Below are 19,249 nucleotides of genomic sequence, written 5' to 3'. Positions count from 1 at the left end.
CGAGAAGAATATCCTACAAAAAATTCAGCTTCCAAAGCGATCGTACGATAATCTGATTATTAATACGCAGCTGTCGTAGAAAATTTTCTGAAAGGACAAACACAAATATTTTTCTCGTATGATACCAGATCGTATGATTTTCGTTTAATCAGTACAGTTTTCTTCCGAAAATCTAATACAAATACACTATAGCACATTAAATCACTTCCGAATTTTTATTCTGTCATGTGAGAATTTTCGTACTTTAGTAACCTATTCATTTTCGATATGGAAATTAGCATCCAAAAAAAAAAAAAATGCGGACGATCATCGTGTGTACTAGGCTTTAAAGCCCGCCCCAAAAAATGTGAAAGCCAGCAGTTACACATACTGCAGCTGCTGGCTTTTAACAATAGGACACTTGCCTGTCCTGGAGTCCAGCGATGTCGGCACCACAGCTGATGTTTCCTTGAGCTGTCGGGTGCTGCCACCGCCATTGCGGGTACGGGTACCCGGCAGTGTAGCATTACGGTTTCACGCCGGGAACCCTACTGCGCATGCGCAAGGCCCTGCTCCTCTCTCTTCTTCTGCCCGGGAGAGGAGGAGGGAGGAGAAGGGAGCCCCGCGGTGATGTCACAGGCCGCAGCCTGGACTCCCGGAAGTGGGAACAGAATACCTGTCAAAGACCCCCTCCCCCCCCGAAAGGTGCCAATTGTGGCACCGGAGGGGGAGATGAGACAAATGAGCTAAAGTTCCACTTTTGGGTGGAACTCCGCTTTAAGGTAAAGGATTTTTTTTTTTCAGTTAAGCGTATTGAAAAGTATGTAGATGCACCGCAAATGCATATAAATACAACCGGTAAAAAATAATAATAATAATGCCTAAAAAAGCACTGCAGATGTGCACCGCAAATGCATTACAAATGCATGTAAACGTACATGCGAAGCCACACACTAAAGTGGGGATTGTGGTGTACTGTAAAGAGGCCCTGATTGTAGTGGCAGATATAGTCGTGTATACATGCATTTAGAGTTTCCAATCGCATCCTGGACCCACAGAAATCTCCTAAACACACAATGTGAATGGCACTTTTGGAAAATCATCACATGCATTTACATGCGTTTGTAAATGTCCTCTAAATGCATAAAAAAAAACAGGTTTGACAATGCCAGGGTGAACGAGGCCTTAGCCAGCAAGGTTAGAAGGCTGTAGGCTCTGTGTCCTTTGTAAAGAATCTGCTCGGACTTGTCCGGCGTGTATATTGATCATGTGATTGTCACAGGGTAATGCGTTCTCTTTAACATGTGGCAAATCCATCACAAGTCACACGGATATCCCCTCTGCTCAGAATTATCACCCGAGGTGTGAATTGCGACACTTTGCCAGGCGTGCCCTCAGCATCTGTCCCCCCCCTACCCCCCCATCCCCTGACTCCACACACAACAGCTGTGTTCTGAGGTAGAAGCCCACCCAGTATGTGCTTATCCAAACACAGCTACTAGATGGACATGGCGTGGGCCATCCCTGTCCTGGGTCATACAGTATATTCCATATTGTGTCACTGGAGATTTAGTTTGTTTTGTGGTAAAAGTTGGTGCAGTTATATTTCACACAAAACAGGAAAGTTGTCGTGTGCCAGTGTGATCATTTGGTATTTGTGCAAGTTGTCTGGCAGAAAACATAAAAGCCTGTATCGCATTTTCACCTCATGTAACCCAAAGGAACTGCATGTGGTACAAAAGATTTCTGTGTGACTTCAAAACAGCAGCCATTGCATGCTGTGCGATCCGAGTCAAATGTGGACCCCCCATTGGAATCCAAAGAAAACGTTATTTTCAGTGCAGACGTATATGTGGCTCACATTTAGGCCTTGTTAGCACAGGGCATACTACAGCGTACACCAAGGGTGGCTTTACCATGCACAGGTGTTCTGTGCATCCCCATGCCAGCAGTTCCATTTATGTCAATTGGGATGCAGCGGATGCACAGACACAGCTGCTGCTTCAAATTTGGGTGAGGGTGCATGGCTTGTGCATTCAGGGCCATGCACAGTGGCGGCCCATCCATAGGGGCCGCCCTACCCAGCAATAAAAAAAAAAATTGGGGGAGAGGGCCCTTTAAAAAAAAATTAAAAATAGAAAAAAGTTTCCTTTAAGTACACTGTTCGGGCGCCGGACACAGTGCACTATGGGAAGCGCCACGTCAATGCAATCACGAGATTGCAGATGAGGCGCTTCATTTGCAGGATTTTTACCTGCTCTCTGGCGCATTTCATCACGCCAAACAACCTCCACCCATAGTATCACTACGGGCGGGTGCTTTGTTGTTCTAGTTAAGAGGTTGCTTCTGGTTTCCCTGTGCCAGAGGGAAACCGGAAGTGACGTCTGAAGCTCCGTGGAATGCACGGCCCGGGAGATGAGGCAGGAGAGGAGACGCACGAAGGACCCCACTCGTCCCCGTCACTCAATGCCCCACAGACACAGGGTAAGTTCCAGGCAGGCGGTGAGCAGGCGGGGGGCACACTGGCAGCATTTAATGGGCACACTAGCAGCGTTTGGGCACACTGGCAGCATATGATGGGCAGTTGGGCACACTGGCAGCATTTGATGGGCACACTGGCAGCATTTGATGGGCACACTGGCAGCATATGATGGGCACACTGGCAGCATTTGATGGGCACAGTGGCTGCAATTGGGTTTTTTCAACATTTTTTGTCTGCACCCCCCCAAAAATTTGGAGCACCAGCCACCAGTGGCCGTGCACACGCACCCGCACGGATGTCAAATTGGGAGCAGTGGCTGTGCATGTGCAGGCCCTGTGTCCCAATTGACATGAATGGGACGGCCTACATCAGGGGTGCCCAACCTTTTGAAGAGCGAGGGCCACTTTAAAGCGGTAGTAAACCGCGGCTGTTTAAAAATAAAAAAAAACACCAGTTAGGCAATTGCATAATGTGCCAGTATGCATCACATACTAGCACATTATGAAATACTTACCTTGGAACAAAGCCATCCAGCACTGTGCTGTCCCCGCTGAGAGGGCTGACATCGTCCCCCTGTCTTTCTTCCTACAAGGTATGCCGGACCTTCAGAGCTCATGCAACGGTGATGTCACCGGCTGCATCCAGGGTGAATATCTTCTATATGGTGCACGTTTAGGAGATATTCATTTTACCTACATTTTACCTCTAGGTAAAAGTAACAAAGTGGGGTTTACTACCGCTTTAAGCAACTTGGCAACCAGTCGTGGGCCATAATGAGGGGGATCACAGTAGAAGTTCTTTTTCCCATTACTGGCTTGCTATACCCCAATCTGCACCACAAATGAAAATAGGTGACCACTGGGCGCTCGCATTCCACGCCCGGCTCCAGGCGAATGGCAGGTACGTTTCCACTCTGCATATGCAGAGCGGACATGGACACAGCCCACTCTACTCTTTTTTTTTTTTCTTGTGGATCGCATTGGAGGTAGACGGCTGTATACGGACACAAGTCCGTTTACATCCGCCGCTCCTTAGAGGCGAATGGAGGGTCTGATTGGGTCGGACTGATCGTGTGAAAGGGGCCCAAGACTGCTTTCATACTGATGCGCTGCGGTTTACCCACACTGCGGATGCAGCACAGTGCACCTCTGGCTTTCCTGTGGGTTAGCTGCACTTTTCCAAAAAATTCTATTATATTCTGCAGGTTTGGTCCACTTTCAGGAAGCGCACCAAACCCGCAGCTAATAAGTCTATGGCTCAGTGCAGGTAACCCATAGATGCACTGCGCTGCACCTGCACATCAGTTTGAAAGCAGCCCGGTAACCACTGCAGAATAGATATGCCCATATATACACTGTGGTTTTAGTAATAAACTTTCCTTTAATAAAAGTCTTCCATTCAGGTATCCCCGGCTGTTGCTGTCCCAGACAGAGTGCACTTGGTATCACTCCGCCTGTGACAGGATCTGGCGCTATACAGGAAGCATCGGCTTATGCGGCTCTGCTCCGCAGCCGATCGATTCCTCTACAGCCAGCTTCATTCACAACACTGATGCTCTGGGATGGCAGGTCCGGAACCCGCGTTCTAGGCTTGCCAACCCATCATCCCAGAGCAGGAGGTCGCGGGCCACATCAGAGGTCTCAGCGGGCCACTGGTTGGGTACCCCTGGCCAGCATAGAGATACATGGAACACCAGATCATGCCTGTGCAGGTAAACACAGCTCTCACATGGGTGTACACTGTAGTAGTCTTGAAGGCTTAGGTCACCTTTGCCACTATGTTTTATGTTACAACCATATTTAGGGTGTAAAATAAAAAAAGGTTGTATTCCAAAATCCCGCAACCTCAAAGTCCCCCCAAACATTGGAGCTGAAGGAGAGAAATCCGTAGATTCCCCCATCCATGCAACGCAACATGAATAGAGGAACCTCCTGCTGCCAGCTATTGTATTCTGACAGCCAGTTGATTGGCTGCAGTCATTGTTTGCTGACTTTTTTTCCACCCAACTCTTTTAAAACCTAATTTAAAGCTGGGTGGTGTCGACCAGGCCAACCACAGCTCAAATTTCGGCCTAATCACAGGAATCAGCTGAAATGTAAAGGGTTAGTTCACCTTTACCAAAAAGCTGCCTATCCAGATAAGGGGAGGACTGTAGATAAAAACAAACTGTGCGGCTCTGACTAAAGTTGAAATATTCACCTTGCTATAGGTGTAGGCCATTTACAGACCTCCGCAGCCTGACTGGAGTACTCCCAGGACATTGCTAGGAAGTTGCTAAGTAGGGTTGCCACTTTTTCTTCCACCCAAACCCGAACACTTCAGAGGCGCACAGTAATTTTTTTATTTATTTTTTTATCCACTATAGGATTGTAACAGACCTGGGACACCTTTGGGCACTCCAAAGATAATAGTAATGTACACATAGTGACCCCTCACCCTCCCATCAGGCCCTGTTCCAAGCCACATTCCTGTCTGAATAATGTGTCCGGGTTTCAGGTGGACTGAAACCCGGACACAAGATTCAAAACCCAGACTGTCCAGCTCCAAAACTTTGCAGTGTTTGACCGTGCGCAGGAAGAGTTCCTGTGCTTGTGCAGATGTCACATGGCTTCGGGTTCCAAATGAGCCTTGCAGCACATATGCGCACGTGTGAGTTTCCCACACATCTGCACACACACGACTTTCCTTGTAGAGAAGGGAGGTATCACCGCTTCGGGAGGATCGACTAAAGGTAAATCTCTTCACCAGTTGAGAAGCCACAGGTGCAGGCAATGCATATAGCAAATAGATAAAAAGTAGTTCTGGACAGCCGCCCTCCGAATATGCCTTTTATTCAAGAACTACAAACAAAAATACATGCCACAGCAGAACAAAAGAGCTAACGGGTTTCACACTATATGTAGTGCTTAATCATAGCTCATGATTAAGCACTACATATAGTGTGAAACGCGTTAGCTCTTTCGGAGTGCGGCTGTCCAGAACGACTTTCCTTGTGCATGTGCAAAGACAGCTGTTAAGGAAGTTCCAAAACCTTGCCATGTTTGTGCATGTGTGGAAAATCTTCTGCACTTGCACAGATGTGCCACGGGGCTTCGGGTTCCGACTGAGCCCTGCGGCACATCTGCACACACGTGGGTTTCCCACACATCTGCACACACGGGGCTTTCCCTGTGCATGTGCAAAGATGACTGTTATGGACATTCCAAAATGTTGCACAGTTGTGCTGGATAGCTTATTGGTCCTTATTTGTGGTTTCTGCATTAGTTTTCTTTTTTCACACTTCCTGCCATTAACACACTTCCTGTCCTACAGTGACAACCCTACTGAGCAGCATTGTCTTCCTAGGACAGGGAGTGTGTTAGGACTACATGACACTGTGTTATTGGCCTACCTCCCAACATTTTGAAATGGGAATGAGGGACACCTACGAGCAAATGTATGTAGGCATAGGACACACCCCCTGCCACACCCACTTAAAGGAGGATTAACAAAAAAAAAGGTTAATTAAATCCACAAGGGACTTTTTTTTACCACTACTATTCCTTAACCACTTCAATACAGGGCATTTTCACCCCCTTCCTGCCCAGGCCAATTTTCAGTTTTCAGCACTGTCGAACTTTGAATGACAATTGCGCACCGTGCAACACTGCACCCAAATGAAATTTTTATCTTTTTTTCCCCCACAAATAGAGCTTTCTTTTGGTGTAATTTAATCACCTCTGCGGTTTTTATTTTTTGCTCTATAAACAAAAGAAGAGTGACAAGTTTGAAAAAAAACACAATATTTTTTACTTTTTGCTATAATAAATATCCCAACTTTTTAAAAAAAAACAAAACAAATTTCTTCCTCAGTTTAGGCCGATATGTATTCTTCTACATATTTTTGTTAAAAAAAAATCGCAATAAGCGTATATTGATTGGTTTGCGCAAAAGTTAAATTGTCTACAAAATAGGGGATAGGTTTATGGCATTTTTATTATTTATTTTTTTACTAGTAATGGCGGCGATCTGCGATTTTTATCGTGACTGCGACATTGCGGCGGACACATCGGACACTTTTGACACTATTTTGGGACCATTTACATTTATACATCAATCAGTGCTATAAAAATGCACTGCAATTTTTAGCGGGACTGCAACATTGTGGCGGACAAATCTGACCTCAAGTGACACTTTTTGGGGACCAGTGACATTATTACATTGATCAGTGCTATAAAAAAATGCACTGATCCATGTATAAATGTCACTGACAGTGAAGGGGCTAACACTAGGGGGCGATCAAGGGGTTAAATGTGTTACCTGGGGAGTGATTCTAACTGTAGGGGGCTCACAGGGGGTTTAGACCGATCGGTGTTCCTCTGTACTGGGAACACACGATCGGTCTCCTCTCACCTGACAGGACGTGGATCTGTGTGTTTACACATACAGATCCACGGTCCTGCTCTGTTATCAGGCAATCGTGGGTGCCCGGCGGACATCGCGGCCGCCGGGCACTCACACCGCCTCCTGAATGACGTGGCGGGCGCGCGCGTGCCCCCTAGACAGCTGGGAAGCCCAGGACGTCATATGACGCCCGCCCAGGATGGGAGATCCCTCCTACGGATGTCATTTGACTATGGGCAGGGTGTCAAGTGGTGAAGATTGGCTTTTAAAATATACAAATGCAGCACTGGGAAACACTTTTTGAAAGATAAAAAGTGCATTTTATATACAACTATATGGATCAGACCAAAATGAGGGGGAAAGAGGGACAGAGGGACATTGCTCCAAATCAGGGACAGTCCCTCGAAATCAGGGACAGTTGGGAGCTATGCTATTGGGACTACACAACACATACTATCTCTCTTAACCCTGGATGTTTTGTAGTTCAGGGAACTAGGACAGGAATTTATCAGCTTATAAGATTTCTGGATTTTTTTTTTAGATATAATAAAAGACTTACTATGGTATACAGTATTTATCAGACCTAAAGGGATCAAATAAGAGAATTTTATTGTTAGAGATTACATACACTTTCATTGGGGTTGCATTGAACGACCACAGCTGACGTTTAGGTGCAGTCAGTCTAGATATAAAAACATATGTATGTGCAGACTATTGTACATTACCTGCCTGAACTGGTCTTCCATCCCCCCCCAAGCGCTTTCATTATTTTATTAATATCCATTTCTTTCTGGAGGCAACGCTGCATATTTATTGTGCAATGTATTTTATTTACCATTTTACGTGTACTGACTAGGTGGAAGACATTCAAGTCCCATTTTGCCTTGCCCGGCATGCTGGGACTTGTAGTTCCATAGCCGCAAGAAACTCTGCACTGCCTTTATAGAGGTATATTGCTTATTACAGCAAAGACTATGACAACTTAATTTTCTATTGCAGTTAAGGACACAAAAGGATCTGCTGCCATCTAGTGGCTGATACAGTATATTACCTCCCAATTCACCTTGTGTGGTTTTGCGGTAAAAAGATTTGTTATAAGGTTACTTTTTAGTGGCCGTAAATCTGTTTTAAACTCCAAGGCCCCTTCATCGTACTTAAAGGGTAGCTCCCCTTTCCTGTGGAGAAAATAGCAAATAAAACAAAAATAATATAGCATATACAATTGCTACACAAGTCAATTGAAAAATGACGTTTTGTTATTAAAAATTACGTTTCATTTTCAATCTGCAGTGCTGTCATTTTCTGTAAAATGGAATAACTTGGAGGCGTTCTGTACACAGATGGTGTAGGGAACGCCCCCCAGAAATGTCATTTGCTGCTTGTGTTGTTGGCTCACTGATTTTTCCAGAAGATACAAATCACAGTGGCTTAGAGCCCTTTCAAACTGGGGCGGTTTGCAGGCGCTATTGCGCTAATAATAGCGCCTGCAAACCGACCCGAAAGTGCCGCTGCTTTCATTCCAGTGTGAAAGCCCCGAGGGCTTTCACACTGGAGCGGTGCACTGGCAGGACGGTAAAAAAAGTCCTGCCAGCAGCATCTTCGGAGCGGTGAAGGAGCGGTGTGTATACCGCTCCTTTACCGCTCCTGCCCATTGAAATCAATGGGACGGCGCGGCTATACCGCCGGCAAAGCGCCTCTGCAGAGGCGCTTTGCGGTGGTATTTAACCCTTTCTCGGCTGCTAGCGGGGGGTAAAACCGCCCCGCTAGCGGCCGCATACTGACGGTAAAACGCCACTAATAATAGCGGCGTTTTACCGCTGACGCCGCCCCAGTGTGAAAGGGCTCTTAGTGGTTAGCACTTCCGCCTAGCAGTACTACAGTTTTCCATTCGAATCCCAACCATGGCACTACCTACCTGGAGTTTGCATGTTCTCCCTGTGTCTGCATGGATTTCCTCTGGTTACTCGTTTCCTCCCACACTCCATAGACTAGCTGGTAGGCTAATTGGCTCCTGTCTGAATTGGCCCTACTATGTGTATATATGAATGTGAGTTAGGGACCTTAGATTGTAAGCTCCTTGAGGGCAGGTACTGATGTGAATGTACAGTGCTGCGTAAACTGACAGCGCTATATACAGTAAGTACTAGTAACAAATAAATTAAAATACAAGTACAATTTTGGGCATCACCTGCACCAAAAATGTCATTTTTGGAGAAATACTTCTAAGGGAAATCACATCCAAAAGGGTGCAGACCCTGCCACTTTCCTCAATAGAACCCTACAAGTGCAACAGCTGATTGATAATTATAAAATCACTCCCATTCACACTCCTTTAACATACGGACACAGAGAAACAAACAGCTATTTCTTCAGAATAACAAAAGGTAGGAAACTGCAACAAAGTTTTTGAAAATCCTTGCAATGTACATAGATCACCCAGAGGGGAATGTTTGTTCTCTACAAAAGTGGAGTTACTCTTTAGCCACTTGCTGACTGTGCTATAGCCGTGCTATATGGGAGGGTGTCATATGATGTCCCCCCGTGATCGCGCCTGCTGCGGCACGCTCTGTGATTGCAGTAACCTCCGTACACTGCTGATCACAGATTAAGGTAAGGAGCCAATCAGCAGCTCTTTACCACATGATCAGCTGTGTCCAATCACAGCTGATCACGATGTAAACAAAAGGTGGTTTTCGGCACTTCTTTCCTCACGCTGACAGAATGAAGAGAGCTGATAACCGGCTTATCTAAAAGGGACATGTACACTGATTATCAGTGCAGTTCTATCAGTGGCCACCAGTGCTGCCCATCAGTGCCACCTATTAGTGCCACCTATCAGTGCCCATCAATATTGCCTATTAGTGCAGCCTCATCAGTGCCCATCAGTGCTGCCTCATCAGCGCACATCAGTGAAGGAGAAAAATTACCTCTTTGCAAAATTTTAAAACAAACTATAAAAAATGTTTTTTTTTTCAAAAATGTTGGTCTTTTTCATTTATTTATCAAAAAAAAACCCAGTGGTGATTAAATACCACCAAAAGAAAGCTCTATTTGTGTGAAAAAAAAAATGATACAAATTTCATTTGGGTACAGTGTAGCATGACTGCGCAATTGTCATTCAAAGTGCGAAAATTGGCCTGGGCAGGAAGGGGGTAAAATTGCCCAGTAAACAGATGGTTAATCAAGGGCCACTGTCTCCTTGGAAATCCTGGATAAAGTGACAGCATAATTGCAAAGGGACACCCAGCAATCCAGTCATTCTTGTTTTGCCACACTCCCCTGCTACTTCCTCTTCTGGCAGAGCTTCCATACTGGTTATACTGTCAGCTCAAGTTAGATGCTAGGGGTAGCTGTAAAGTCCCTCTTCCAGTCATGTTCGCTCACTGCCTAGGCCTAGCAATTGTCTGCCAGACCTGAGCGCTGTCACAGGCATAGCTCCCAACTGTTCCTGATTTCGAGGGACTGTCCCTGATTTGGAACAATGTCCCTCTGTCCCTCATTCTTCCTGATTTGTCCCTCATTTTGATCTGATCCATATAGTTGTATATAAAATGCACTTTTTATCTATCAAAAAGTGTTTTCCAGCACTAAACCTTTCATCTGATTTCTAAATTGCTGCATTTGTAAATTCCAAAAGCCAATATAAAGGAATAGTAGTGGTAAAAAAAAGCACTTGTGGGTTTAACCAATCTTGTTTTTTTTTTTTTTTTGTAAAATTCGCCTTTAAGGGGGCGTGGCCACAGGGGGTGTGTCCTATACCTGTATACTTTTGCTGATAGGTGTCAATCATTCCCATCTCAAAAAGTTGGGAGGTATGGTCACAGGTAGCAAGGTGATATTTTCACCCATACCCGGAAGCACCAGGTAAGGTTGGGGGGCTGAGGGAGCACTGGCAAAATGAGTATAAGGGGATCAGGGGGGCCTTTTTGGAAAGACACTGTCACTTTGCCCTGCATGTGCAAACTGACTTTGTATCATTTACCAATAAAAGCTAAAATGAATCAGTTCAAATATATATACTGTACACATAGATTGTTTAGTTTTGTTTTAGTATGAGCAATGTCAGACGCTCCGTGCTACAGGCAGGTTTACAGAAATGGTGGCCCCCCCGCTGCGTCACTGCTGTGTTGATTTTAGAACCGTGATGACTCAGTCTTGTGTGTGGTTCCTGTTTTGCTTCCCCAATTTATAGATACTTCTGGAAGGACACTTTGTGCACAGCCTCGTGTAAACTGCATTTTACAAGGCACAAGAGAAGGTTGGGTTATACAATACTGTTGTGTGTGCTGTGTTTGTGTTTTGTCTGTGCTCTATGTCCTTCATCTTCTTTTCATAATGTGCATCATCACATCATAAAGCATTTTCATTCCTTACAAATTTAAAGCAAACTTGTGCTTTTTTCATGAAAGGCAAAGCAACAGGATCAACTCAATACAAAAATTTACCAGCAAACCTACCAGCTAGCCAGCAAAAATAACCATTTGCAAATCTCTGTGGAAGGCCACACTACCTTGTCAAAGCCCCGCTATGAAGTGTGGTCTCTAACTCTAATCTATGAGAACCTCAATGTTGGAGCATACTGTATACCTCCCAACTGTCCCTGATTTTGAGGGACTGTCCCTGATTTTGAGCAATGTCCCTCTGTCCCTCATTCCTCCTCATGTGTCCCTCATTTTGGTCTGATCTATAGATGTATATAAAATGCACTTTTTATCTATCAAAAAAAAATTTCCAGCGCTAAACCTTTCATCTGATATCTAAATTGCTGCATTTGTAAATTCCAAAAGCCAATATAAAGGAATAGTAGTGGTAAAAAAAGCACTCGTGGGTTTAACAAATCTTGTTTTTTTGTACAATTCTCCTTTAAGGGGGCATGACAAGGGGTGTGTCCTATGCCTGCATGCTTTTGCCGATAGGTGTCCCTCATTCCCATTTCAAAAAGTTGGGAGGTACTGTATATAGCAATTATGGATGAGCTTAGGTTTGACCCTGGGTTCAATCCAAACCCATGTTCTGCCAAGTCAATGAGCTGTGGGTAAGGGATTCCCCACCCCACAACTGAACATACACAGAGGTACAGTCACTGATAAGGGGGTACTGTCAGCCTTCTTGTACGGAGCCTGGGCCCCATCAGTTCAACAGAGGGGCCTGGGGGAAGGGGATCCTGGACAAAAGGGGGTGATTGGTGCAGCCATGGGGGGAATTTACTTAAACCGTTCCCCTGTAGTCCCCCCTGCTTCAATCAGCCCCTGCTGTCAAGGATCCTCTTTCCTCTGCTGCCTGGGCCCCTCTGTGTTCCCCTGCAGCGCTGCCAGCTTTCCCTCTGCGTTTCAGGATGGATGGGGGTGGGGGTAAATATGTCATATTTACTGGCCTCTTCATTATCTGCGACATATATTGATTGCGATATAAGTTTGGACTTTGGAGCCCATCATCAAAGGTAAAACACTGGTACTCCGCAGCGAGATTCTCCCTGTGTTGCAGTACCTCTCCCAGGCCTGGCCCCCCCAGGTAAACACCTGCAAGGCCATCACCAGGGCGGTGTTTCACTTCATCTGGAGCTCCAAAATGGACAGAGTGAAGAGGGCAGTTATGTTCAAGGAACCCCTCAAGGGCGGTAGGGGCGTGCCTGACATCGCTACTCTACTGAGGGTGTGCTTTGCTTGCAACTGCATCCGCAGGACATTGGTTGACAGAACTGTGGACTCTAGTGGTAACTCCATGTCCCGTTTTTTCCTCCTGCCTCTTTGGAGGACCCTTGGATGGGACAGCTCCATCCCCTACAACTGGGACACCCCTTGGTACTACTTGGACACCTTCAAGTTTATTAAGGAGCTGGGGCTACATGGAAGGAAGCCCGACTTGTGGAAGCCAAAAACTATCCACAAGTTGATTAGAGCATCGGACATTGTTGAGACTGTTCCAGGCCTTCCTTCAGCCACCTGCAAAGTGGTCTGGAGGAATGTTTCTTCAGGGAGACTCACCAACAGGCACAAAGATCTGGCATGGATGGCAATCCAAGGGGGGTTGCCACTCAGGACATTCATGCATGCCAGAAACCTGTGCAGATACAGGCACTGCCCCTTTTGCATCATCCAGGAGGAAACTGCTTTTCATGTTTTCTGGGAGTGCCCCTTTGCACAGGACCTGTTGAGGGCCTTGGAACCTGAACTGAAGGACTTTGTACCACAGACTGCTATCACACACTTTGGTGTGTTGAACGGACTCTTCTGTGGAACTCATTCACAGGAGGACATTGACGGTGCCTGGCGGGTGCTGTGTTGCTTTAAGGACGCTTTGTGGTGCGCCAGAAAGCTCCTCATCCACCAGCGGGAGAGGATGTCCATCGAGGACTGTCGCAGACTGGTCCACAGTCTGCTCAGAGACTATCACTTGATGGACTTCAAGCAGGAAGAGGAGGTCTGAAGATTTCCCCTTTCCCCTCCCCTTTCCCCCGTGTATCCTTTGGCAGTTCAACAAAGCTTTGGGCCTGTGAACTCTTTTTCTCCCTCCCCTGCCCCACCTTCTCCACCCCCCCCATCACACCCGTCGCCCATTTGAATGCTATCTGACAGTATATGACTTTTTGTGACATGTTTTTGAAGCAATGCTTTCAGGGTAATGCAGCGTCATGCATGATGTGATGTTTCGGGGTATTATTACTCTGCACAACACATCAGGCATCATACCGCAGGATGAATGTAATTTATTTGTATGCTTGGAAATGTATTGTTATGTAGTGTATTTATGCGTTGCGTCGCAGTACAGAGTGGAATGTACCCTGTTGAAGTATTTGTTTTTTTGTATATTTTCTTGCAAAATAAAGTATACATTTTTAATAAAAAAATCAGTCAGGTATTGATCATTCATGATTACAATGGTCCAAGCTGGACCAATGTAACCATGCAAAAATATCCATACATGGAACTCCGCTTTTAAGAATCTTTGGCCGCTGTGTATTTTTTAAACGTATTGATTGTTGTATTTTGTTAGACATTACAGATCTATTTGATTCTTATCATTTGTGAACTGAATTGTATAGAAGAATTTACCATTAAGAGTTTTTAAGTTTAGTCGATATTATTTTTGAGTCAAGCAAAAGAGATATTGTGGAATATTTTCATTATCTGATTAGGTTGCAATAAATGTGACCATTTTGTGTGGTCATATTTAAATTGCCCACATGTGTGCATTATCTTGGCATGCTCAATGTTTCATATGCTGAGTATGTAAAATGACCTTTTTTATGCTTATTGGGAAAAAAATACGTCAAAGTATGCATGCAGCCCTGTTAGAAGATTTAAGAAAATGAGTGTAATAGAAAATAATTGAGTAAAGTGATGTTCTTCTTAACTCCCTAATGCTCTTAAGTCATCCTTCATGGTCCTTTAGTCATAGTTCTATTGTTCTTTTACCCTCATGTTAGATTTAGACAAGCTTAGTACATCACACTGTGATATACAGTAATTTGTGTTTACACTCATAATGTTTGATGATATGTGTCACAAATATTTGACGTTTCATTGTGATGTGTCACCAGAGGAGGACTGGGAACCTTTGGCCTGGGGAGCAAACACAACCAACCAGTGCCCTTTCATGGCAAGAGTAGCTTTCTTGGGCTACAGAAAGTGCCATGCAAAGTGTTCCATGGTGCTTCATCAGTGGGCATGGTGATAGGTGGATATTCCTAATGAACATGGTTTATTTTCTCTAGGCCAAGACAATCTTCCAACAGCAGGCATGGCATTTACATAATACCCTATATTGGCTAACTTTAGTTATTAAAGATTAAGCTTTCAGGAACAGATCTGAGTTGTCCTGAAAGCTTGCATCTTTAATAACTCGCATTAGACAACAAAGGTATTACTTAAACTCCAACGTTTCTGCATTAATCAATGGCTAACACGGTACAACACTCTACCACACCTTCCAGTATTAGCTTGTAGGCAGGTTGGAGCATGTATGGTTTAGTGAGCCAATGGCCAGCCCAGGCTGGAGAAAGGGTTAAGTGTTTTTGCTTAGTTCCTGGGCTTTTGGTCCTAGCCAGCCCGAAAGGGGACGCCTGAGTCCAAAAAAGGGGGTTGCAGTGGGCCCAGTGAGTTCCAGCATTACCTATGGGTGCAGTTGACCACTACTGAAGATACCGGGGTTTTCAGAGGACATCCAAGCCATGGAAAATGCCGTTGTGGACTCTCACTTCATGGAGGTATGCCTGGGCCACTACATTATTCTAGTCAAGATTAGGGAAAGGACATTGTTCGTATTGAACTGTTATGCTGTATCTCTCCAGTAAAGTTACATTAACTGTTCTGAGCCTGGTATGAAGTTATTCAAAGGGGTGCATGTTGGTTTTGGCGTATCAGAAGAACCAGGACCTGTAAAGCCTTACAGGGTAAGAAGTAACACTGTTACATAAGGGTTAACTCAGAAAGTCAAGAGGAGGAGTTTAGGAGCTAGGTGTAGTCAAGCACAAGCTCAAGACACAAGCAACCAGTTGTTAAGCGTGGTACCTGGTAAGGTCCTTTGGTAGCGAGGGGGTAGATGTTCTGGCTCCCTCCCTAGCGGTCAGTATTCACAAGAAACCGTAACCGAACCTGCGTCATGGAGATCTGTGGCCTGGTAGCAAGGTATGGGAAGGAAAGAGTTAAGTTAGAGTACACATGAGGCCTGCGCTATGTGCTCGGCAGGACCCCATTCTGTTACTGAGAGTGAGGTAACGCAGGTACACTGGACTGGTGGAGTGGGTGCAGGCTTAGCACCTCCCTCTTAATACAAAATACAAGTTATGTCTTGTGACATGCGGCAGTACTTTTCACAGAAGCTCTGTACTTTAATTACTGCACACAGTGGAAGCTTATCTTTAAGTTGGGGGATTGCCTTAATGTTAGAATGTTCACATGACCGCAGTTTCCGCCGGCTCCCGGAAATTGATGCGCGCTTCCATACAAAAGGTACCCCTGACTACAGGGCGAGTAGACCCCATCCACAACATGACATAGTCGGAAAAGGCCCGCCTACAAGTTTCCTTTGCAGGTTGCAGATTCTTGGTCGCATGACATCTCAGAGCTACCAAGGAAGATGGTGCTGGAGGACTTCTTACTGCCAGATGCTGCTATTACAGGCCCAGCATGTGTCACTAACTGTGGGTCCTGCTCTGATCAATGTCGGAATGGTGAAGTATCTCCACTGAGGGCCTCCAGCTTAACATATCCTTTAAGTAGGGGTGCAACGGATCGTCATCGATCCGTGATCCGTACGGGCCAACCTCCGCGGATTGGCACACCCGCGATCCGCGGAGCGCTCTGCGGCCTCGGCCATAGGAAAGGCCGCGGCTTCGGTCTAGCTCCGGAGCGGCGGCCATCTTGGTACTCCCGGCGGCGGCCGCTGTCTCATCAGGAAGTGACGTTTCGTCGCCGCCATCTTGCTACACCCCACACTCCTGCACAGTACTGTAATGAGAGAGTGAGAAGGGGGCAAGCGGACATCTTGTTACACCCACCGGAGTTTTTAATTTAACAGCTATTTTCAACACAAAACTGAACTTATATGCATAAATACAGTATTTGTAGATTGGACGGACTGTTTAGATGTTACATTTTAAAAGCAAAAGCAAACCTGCTGACCTTACATGGTTGCTAATGTGACAGAACACCTCTGATTTTCACATTTAATGTTAAATGTGAAAATCAGAGGTGTTCTGTCACATTAGCAACCATGTAAGGTCAGCAGGTTTGCTTTTGCTTTTAAAATTTAACATCTAAACAATCCGTCCGATCTACAAATACTGTATTTATGCATATAAGCTCTGTTTTGTGTTGAAAATAACTGTTAAATCTAAAACTCCGGTGGGTTTGACAAGCTTTGTCTTTTTTTTTTTTTTTTGCTGATCCGAAAATGATCCGATCCGTGAGTCTGATCCAAGGATTGATCCGATGAGTTTTTTGATCCGTTGCACCCTACCTTTAAGTACTGGCCCAGGTGCCAATGACCCCCTGCCCAGACCTCTCTGGTTTGTTGAGACATAAAAAGATTGCGAATGACTGCCTTAAAATGTGGCTGAAAATAACCATTTTTATGGGATTTGGGTGAAAGCTGTTCCACCTAAAGTAAGCTGCAGGGAGTTGGTGTGTGACCCCTAACGCATACCATCCAAGTTTGGCACGGTGCACCCACTTCTGTGCGCCTGTCAGATTAGAGCTGTGGCTGTATCCATACAGCCGCTGTATCCCTATTCAGTAACATAAGCTGCCTGCAGGCAGCTCCAGGCTGCTTCAGCCACAGCATGGGGTGAATAAAGCCTTAAAGGTGCCTTCTGTGGGACTGTGACTCTGGTTATTGCTTCACTGCCTACTAAGTCTCTGACTTGGAACAAGCAGAATGGGAGTTCTAACTTTTCAAACTTCCATGGAGGACAGGATTAGAAACACAACCCTGGAACCTGCACTTTTAAGGAACCAAGGGACCATATAAACTGCCATTGCTGACCTTAGCTTCTAAAAAAGCTAGTTGCCTGGCTTTCATGCTGATACAATGGACCCAGTACTTTTTGTATTGTTAACCTGAATCAAGTATGAGATATAGGATATCAATTTAAAGAAGAATCCCATGCATAGTATAGTTTTACAGTTATACTGGTCCAGCTTGGACCAATGTAACTATGTATTTACCATACCTGGCCGATGCGCCTGAAAGCTGGAAATCACTGAAGTAGACTCCGCTACTCCAGTGAACTCAGCTTGCTTCCAGATCCTGTGCTGAGCAGCCAGCCTAATGCATTGTGAACACATGCAGTCGGACACTCAGCAAGAGTGCCATTCAGAGAATGCTTTGAAGAATGTGACAACACTACCCCGCCTCCCTGCCTTATCCAATCAGAAAACACTGTGAATTCATTCAGAAGGAGCAAAGCATTCACAAAATGGAGCCTCTGTTCAGTGGCCAACCTCCTGTTCACAAAGAGAGAAAGTCGGAACACTGCACACCAATGTCAAAAGGCATCTTCCTAACCGTTAAAAGTATTATAATGTTTTACCACATCACAAAAAACACAGGGAAGTCTATTGACACATTTCACACCTACAGGGCACTTAATCATAACCAATGTTATGAATTTGAATGAAGAAAATGCTTTTTACATGACATTGGTGTGCGTTCATTAAAATGTCTCTCTTTTGTTGCATACAGTCATGAACTGGACCTGCACCCAATAGGGAATTGGGCTGTAAATATAGACCAACCTGGAGCAGTGCTTTCTTTTTTTTTTCTTTTGTTGGCAAACCTCCCGTGTTCAACCTTCTCAGCATAAGGACCAAGAAATAAGTGGAGTTCACTGGAGTAGTTGTGTCTACATCAGTGTTTTCCAGCTTTCAGGGTCATCGGCCAGGTATGGTATATACACTGTACTTAGTTACATTGTTCTCTACATTGTAGTTACACCAGTTCTCAATAAGGATTTTGGGGAACTGGAGAAAGTGCAGAGAAGGGCAACCAAACTGATAAGAGGCATGGAGGAACTGAATTTATTCTCTCTTGAGAAAAAGAGATTGAAGAGGGAATATAATCAACATGTACAAATACATTAGTGGTCCATATAGTGAACTTGGTGTTGAGTTATTCACGTCAAGGTAATCACAGAGAACAAGGGGGCACTCTTTACGTCAAGAGGAAAAGAGATTTAATCTCCAAATATGGAAAGGTTTCTTCACAGTAAGAGCTGTGAACATGTGGAATAGATTCCCTCCAGAGGTGGTTCTGGCCAGCTCAGTAGATTGCTTTAAAAAAGGATTGAATGCTTTCCTAATGCCCCATACACACGATGAGATTACCAGACGAATGATCGTCCGTTTTTATTGCATGCTAATCTCAGATCGAATCTGATGAGTTTACTAAAGTCACGAAAATTCCCGCACGACAGAAATAAAATTCGGAAGTGATGTCATGTGTTGTAATGCATTTGTATTGCATTTGCAAACGATAGCTGTACTGTTTAAACGAAAATCGTACGATCTGGAATCTTACGAAAACATTTTCCGTGCATGTCCGATAGAATAATATCGGATGAACTGTCCTGATCGGCTCTCGAAAGCTCTGTACAAACGATCCGATTATTGTACGATTGCTTCGAAAGCGGTATTTTCCGTACAATTTTCTGATCGTGTGTACGGGGCTTAAATGTACATTATATAACTGGGTACTGACATTTATGGGTAAAGTTGATCCAGGGAATTTCCAATTGCCTCCCGGGGGATTAGGAAAGAATTCTTTCCCCTGCTGTAGCAAATTAGATCATGCTTTGCTGGGGTTTTTCGCCTTCTGGATCAACTGTGGATTGGGTATATGAAATTGTATGATTTTTTTTTCTCTTTTATTGGGGAGTACCGGATGGACTTTCTTGTAGTCTTTTTT

The 19,249-nt window shown here is 44.9% G+C and overlaps 1 protein-coding gene across 6 annotated transcripts in view; it reads left to right on the top strand.

Annotated features, from left to right (window-relative positions):
• ACTMAP (actin maturation protease) overlaps positions 1-19,249 on the top strand; it is a 341,161-nt gene that overhangs the window by 250,178 nt on the left and 71,734 nt on the right. The window contains exon 1 of one of the 6 annotated variants that reach the window (XM_073598545.1): positions 10,623-10,708. The exons of the other annotated variants lie outside the window; for them this stretch is intronic. The gene's annotated coding sequence lies outside the window, so the exon portion shown is untranslated. Of the gene's footprint in view, positions 1-10,622; positions 10,709-19,249 lie in introns of those variants that run through there. 6 annotated transcript variants of the gene reach the window in all.

Source organism: Aquarana catesbeiana, linkage group LG09 (genome assembly GCF_042186555.1).
Source record: "Aquarana catesbeiana isolate 2022-GZ linkage group LG09, ASM4218655v1, whole genome shotgun sequence".
In the NCBI taxonomy this organism is placed as follows: domain Eukaryota; kingdom Metazoa; phylum Chordata; class Amphibia; order Anura; family Ranidae; genus Aquarana; species Aquarana catesbeiana.
Note: the sequence above shows the minus strand (reverse complement) of the source record. Positions and strands in the feature narration are given on the sequence as shown.